At 38.5% G+C, this 6,300-nt stretch overlaps 1 long non-coding RNA gene across 1 annotated transcript in view; it reads left to right on the plus strand.

Annotated features, from left to right (window-relative positions):
* Nucleotides 1–5,996, plus strand: part of LOC306899209 — a 58,981-nt gene extending 52,985 nt beyond the window's left edge. The window contains exon 4 of the long non-coding RNA XR_013787173.1: nt 4,944–5,996. This is a non-coding gene — a long non-coding RNA (uncharacterized lncRNA). The remainder of the gene's footprint in view (nt 1–4,943) is intronic.
* Nucleotides 5,997–6,300: the final 304 nt, after the last annotated feature.

The following is a 6,300-nucleotide window of genomic DNA, read 5'->3' on the forward strand; positions in this document are numbered from 1 at the left end:
CCAGCCATTGACTCAGCCGGCCTTCCAGCCGCTGCCTGCACTTGGGTTCTTCCACCACGTTCTCCCTGTATCATGACTCTTAAATATCCAAAACAGGGCTTTATCAGTGGATCAGATGCTAGACTCGAAACTTATCGCGTCTTTCTTTGGCAGAGGCCGCCCAAGAGGCCATATTACTGACAGGTACAGCAAGCAATCACTTTTCGTTTTGTGCCGCATGTTTAGAGGTGTGGAAATGTCCCAGCAGTAACAGACCGGTGTACATTCACGAACGTGTCAAAAGTTACCAGTAACAAAATAATTAATAATTAACAAAAGTTCATGCCGTCAACCTCACATACTTTTAAGAACTAAGCGTTGAGTAAATCGTGATGAATTCTTATAGCAACCATTGTAAACATGACAGCCTAAACTCAGATTATGCTCGTGCGTAGGACCTATGCTGTAGGCTACGTGTCAGTTTTCATTTATAATTCTCTGTCGTTGTCCACGTCGACAGGCACTGACCACTAGGCGTCAGGTGAAGGTCAAAACACTGACAGTATAATTTATAACAGAATGGAAATAACATTATATAATCATTTTCCAATAACATTTAAAGATGTTACTTGCCTTAAATAGTTTTTTATAATGGCACATATTTTATCTTTACAACGGGTCTATACAGGAACCTCCGAGCCCTCGTTCAGGTCCAGCCTTTGTACAGATATGAACTTTGTAGTTTGTAATTTGGGTTGTGTGTCTGTATTTCTGCCTTTGTTTCCCTGAGATACATCTTCTAAATTTTAGGGTGGAGGGTTTGAGGGCAATGCTTTTTTGTTATTCATTATTTGTGCAGATCACTTGGAATGTTTCCGGTGAACACCCGAAAATTACCCGAGTAAAGGAAAGAAAATTGGAAAATAAGATTCCTTTCTGATGAAAAGAGACCCCACCCAATCGGCTGTGACCACAAAATATAAAAAAAAAACACTGAAGACACATCTGATTTTAATTCCTCATACACTCAACACTTAACCCTCCGCTTTTTACCAATTAACATTGTTAACAGTATTTTTAAATAAACCCTGGTATTATTAAAAGTGTGTGGGTGATAAATGATGGATAAACAGGAAGTAATTGACTGTAATTGACAGTTGTCTGGTGTTTCTACATTGTCTCGTATACTTATTTTCTCTTTTATGACTTGCATTTATGGTCATCTGTAGACTGAACTGTTTATCTTGCCGCCTAACTTTGAGTGTGCTGGCACTTATTGCATATTCCCTCTTTTTGTTTGTAATAATGTTTGTAACAACTCAGCTTGTCTCGACCATCGGTCTAGGCATCATGACGCTCACGGAGTTCACCGCAGACGCCCTCTCTTCCTCCGTTGCACCCCACTTATACATAGCACGAGCCATCAGTGCAAAAGGTCTCAGGTGCGCAGGGGAAAGAACTTAGGAAGAAAGACTAATTAACACACAAGACAAACACACAAAATAACATGGCAACACCAATAAGGCTTAGGCCGTAACAGAGACTAACATTCATTTTCTCATAAATTCTAGCATTCAAGGCGTCCCCTGTACAAGTAAAACTACAGTCTGTCAAAAGGAAGACTGTAACACTAAAATGTGTTTATTATTTCATCTTACGTCCACTGACAATCAGCTGTTTTTGTCTTGTACATATCCAGTTAAAACACATCATAGCAGTTCTTATAAATAACCATTCTGATTTTTTTATGTTAAAATGTGTTTTTTATCTTTGTATCTCAGTTTCTTTCACTTTATAACACTGTGTAACAAGAGACATTCCTGCTGTACTGTGGGTAGGAGGTTTTGACAGCGTTTTTGTATTTCTTATGACTCTTAATGTCTATCGTCAAGGTTTTATGCCTCATTTATTTAGACAGATTATTAAGTGTTTGAGATTCAAAATACTGTATGTAGATTTACTAAGGTCTCGCTGTTAGACAGGAACAAGAGCACTGTGTTATGCACTGTATTGTGAAAAAACTAATTAGATTAAGAATTGGTCTGATGTTTGCATTTTATTATTGCTGTATATCTTAAAAAATATATGTGAAAAAGTTAGGAAAAAAGTATCTTCTGTAAAAAAGAAAGATTTATTGTGAGATCAAGCCAACAGAGTTGTGAATGTGTCATGATTCTGCCTTCTCATGTCTTGATTTCCTAGTCTAGTGGCAGGATCATGACAGGGTTTGTGTGGCGAGAAACATATTATGGTCAGTTATGACATAATATGCGTTCTCTCCTGTCTCGTCCCTGAACCCGCCCCTCTTGTTTCCTCGTTAGCTTCCCCTCAGTGTTTCATGACCCACACCTCCTACTTTTTAATTACCGTTTGTTAGTTTCCCCTATTTAATGCCCTCATGTCTATTGTCTTGTACTCGTTCGTTGTAGTTGTACTTGTACATGTATCTGTACCAAATTCCTTGTTCATGTATTATTTTCCTTGTCCTTGTGCTGATGGCTTAGTTTATTGTGGTATGTACCTTGTTGTTTCCTTGCCTCATTTTGCCCTACCTGTCGCCCAGCCTTTCTTTATTTTGTGACGTTACGTCGTGTCTGAAGTTAGTTTATTTTTGCCCCCCATGTGAGTAGTGTTTGTTTTCAGTTTTGTATTTAAGTTTCGTCAGTGTTTTCCCCCATCATGGGAGTTTGTTTTGTTCGTTAAAATCCTGTTAACCCCTTCAACACTGCCTACAATTGGGTTCTTCCCACCCCCCGACTGTGACATACATGACACTCACCTTATTTTGATTGTGTGTGGAATGATGTCATTACAGTTCTTAACTTTATCTTTGTTTGAAGTTACCTCAAGTTTTTTAAACTCTTCACACCATTTCTATTATCAACACAAATCTTGGTCAAGCAGTACTATAACAATGGCAGGAATTGTTACTCAGAAGGCAGTGATTGTAATAACACCCCAACATTAAAAGCATCTACTAACAGGTTGTTTAACTGATAAACTTTAATCTTTAAAGTTTGAATGATTTTTTACTTTTATGACTGGATCAATCACCCTTGCATATGAAAATGTGCTGAAAATATATGTTTTAGGTGGTGATATGTGAAGGGTATAAAGAGTTAATTGATTTTAGAAAATGTGGTTAGTGAACGTATTTTGTGTGAAACCAGTAAAGATTATTCAGTTTGGTTTCCCATTTTGTTTCACTGATTGTTTGAAGAGATTTGAAAACGTGGCTACGGTGTCTGTAAAAAAATATTTTAGATCAATTGTTTTTGCTTTCCTTTGAACTCAGTTTTGAAAATTTGATTTTATGAGTTTGAAAAGACCTCGTGTAGATTATATCTCATCTAACACACAAATTTGTGATCTTGTTATCTCTGCAGTTCATTGCGTATCAAAACATCACTCTCACTGTCCGTGTTTTTGCAAATTAACCATATAAAATAAGTGTGACTACCTTTCTAATTGGTACATAACTCTATTCCTGTCATGATCCTGCCTCTCCTTGTCTTGGTTTTCGAGTCTTGTGGCAGGATCATGTCAGTCCCATGTGTTTTGTGTGGAGAAAGAGCATTGTTTTAGTTTGAGAAGCCATGCTCTCTCTCCGGTGTCACGTCCTTTAGTCCCGCCCCCTTGTTTCCCCGGTTAGCGGTCCATTAGTGTTAGTCTTGTCTCCAGCCCTGGTCCATCTTTCCCTTAGTGTTTCAGTCCCCTCACCTGCCTCGTGCAATCCTCCTGTTAGCTTTCCCTTAGTGTTTCATCCATGTCACCTGTGGCCACTCTCCCTGTGTCATCAGTCCTTGTTAGTGTTTCCCTTTATCAAGCCCCAGTTTCCCTCTGTCCATTGTCGGTTCATTTTGCACACTTTGCACATTTACCCTTCCTAGTCTGTCTGGATTACCTGTGTTCCTGTTCCCTGGACTCAAGTTTGTGGACTTATTGTTTGTTTTTCTTAAGACTGTGACGGGTAGAGAAACAACACGTGCAGTCTGTCCTGTTTTCTCAACACCCCGAAGGGGAATTTATTAAAGGGGTGGCGATCAGCCGGTGAGAAAACACACAAATGCCCGTCTCCGATATCCCGTGCCGTGAGGTGGGGTGGTGAGCCTTGTTCCTGGCGTAGTCCCGTGTCCATGATATCCCTGGAGTCTGTGTAGTCCCGTGTATCCCTGAGTTCCCTTGTGGCCGTGAATTCCCTCGTGTCCGTAGCGCAGTGGCTGGGTGCGTGGGTTCTCGAGTCCTTGGCTGCTGTTGGCCGTCAATAGTCCGAGCCTGGCAAAAGGTACAGGAGAGACAACAGTTAGATACACTCTTACCATTGAGTCGTAGCCTCCTGTGCTTCCTGTGAAGCAGGCTTTTATGCCGGCTCTGATGATTCCTTGACGACCGACAGCTGTGCCTCGTTCTCTCCGTCTGTTCCCATGGCGACGCTGATTGCGCCAGGGGTGACTCGCCACAAAGACCTTGTTTGTTTTGTTCCCTGTGTGGGAAGTTTTAGTTTTCAGTCTTGTTTGTTCATGTTTTCCCCATCGAGGGTCTTTATTTTGGAATAAAGTCTTGTTGTTCGACACATGTCTGCCTGCGCTTGGGTTCTGTCCACAGCCATAACAATTCCAAACGTTTTTTTTTTCTTTTACTAGTGTAAAGGCTAAGGGACATTTCATTTTAGTGCAAGTTTTGCAGTTGTTTTTATGCCTTTTTAGTACTGTACAGTTTGACTTTCCAGCATGTTTCCATGTCAGTTATGTGGACATCTGTGTAGTACTCCAGTAGCCTATGTGAATCACATGAGGATTCACAGCAATAGCTGTGAAACTCCTAAGAAGATGTTAAAATGCAACATTATCTACACTTAAATAAAAGGGCTGTGTTGCTAATTTCAGAATTGACTTCTGTATTTATATAATCTGAGTGAGTATTCTTTATTACCCACTAAAGCTGAATGTTCACATTTTTTATAGGCGGTTCATTGGGATTAATCCCGAAAAAGGCACCAAGGGTGGACGAATCATCTCGAAGCGGACAGGAAAGGTCCCCCAGAAAAAGAAAACAATCAACATCCGTGTTGCCAGTTTATTGAAGAAACTGATGGACTTTGAGTGGGACTTTATATAAGTGAACCCTATCCTTTACACAACACACATTTCATACACAACAAACACAAACACGATGTGTGTTAGTTTCACAATTTTTTCAGGTGTTCAGTTTTGAAGACCATAAATTGTAAACCTTTAATTCGTAGTCACTTTAAGTAATTTGCTTAGTTATTTTACATGTTCTCCTAATTTGGAGAATATTTTGTGGTTCTTTGTTTTCACTGATGTGCAGGTGATGATGAAAGGTACCTTTATAAAATACTGAATTTGTGGCATATTTATTTGACCATTCACTTTTTTAATTTTGAGAATATTTTGTTATTTGTGTTGCTGTAATAACTGCACTTTAAACGTTTACTTTCATTTAAATGGCTGCATTTTATTTGTTACTTTTGTTTTAAATGTGTTTCAAGCTTTTAAGAAATGTTTAAATAATAAAGATGCATGTTTTGAAGTGACAATGCATTATTTGTGTGAAACTTAAGGTTTTAATGGACAAATGTATATACTGTACAAAACAGCAAGACTGCTAAATGGATTATAGATAGTAAAAATAAATAATTTCTAGCCTTTTAAGAACCACTTGAGAATAAACATTAACCAACTGTTTATGCTTTTGACAGTATTTTACTGTTAATGTAGAAAATAACAGCTTTATGCCGTTTTTGAAAAAGCGGTAACCACCTGTTCATTTCAGCTACAGCAAGAGACCGTTAATAAACAGTATATTGCTGGTAACTGTGCTGCCAGTTACTTACTGTTTTTTTACGGTGAAATTTTTAACAGTGCAGGGAGCAGTCTACTACTGACAGATTTACAAACTTGTGGTGTGAGATCCATGTCCTTTTTCTGTGATGCCTAAACAAGCCACTGTTTAAGTTTGTTTTGAAGGAGAAAAATTAAATCTGCAGATAAATTAAAATTCTGTCATCATTTATTTACCCTCTTGTCATTTAAATAGCGGTACCCATTGGCATTGGTTTTGTATCCATACAATACATTTACATTTAGTCATTTGGCAGACGCTTTTATCCAAAGCGACTTACAGATGAGGAACATTGGAAGCAATTGTAACAACATAGGCAACAAAATACATAAGTGCATCAAAACTAGTCCATTAAAGCCTAGCACAGTATACAAAGGTTAGTATTTGTATTTTTTAAAGAGGGGAAAGGGAAAAGAATTAGGATAAATCAATCTGCGACATGTTGACAGAAGAGAT

Source organism: Barbatula barbatula, assembly GCF_947034865.1.
Source record: "Barbatula barbatula genome assembly, chromosome: 10".
NCBI classification, from domain to species: Eukaryota; Metazoa; Chordata; class Actinopteri; order Cypriniformes; family Nemacheilidae; genus Barbatula; species Barbatula barbatula.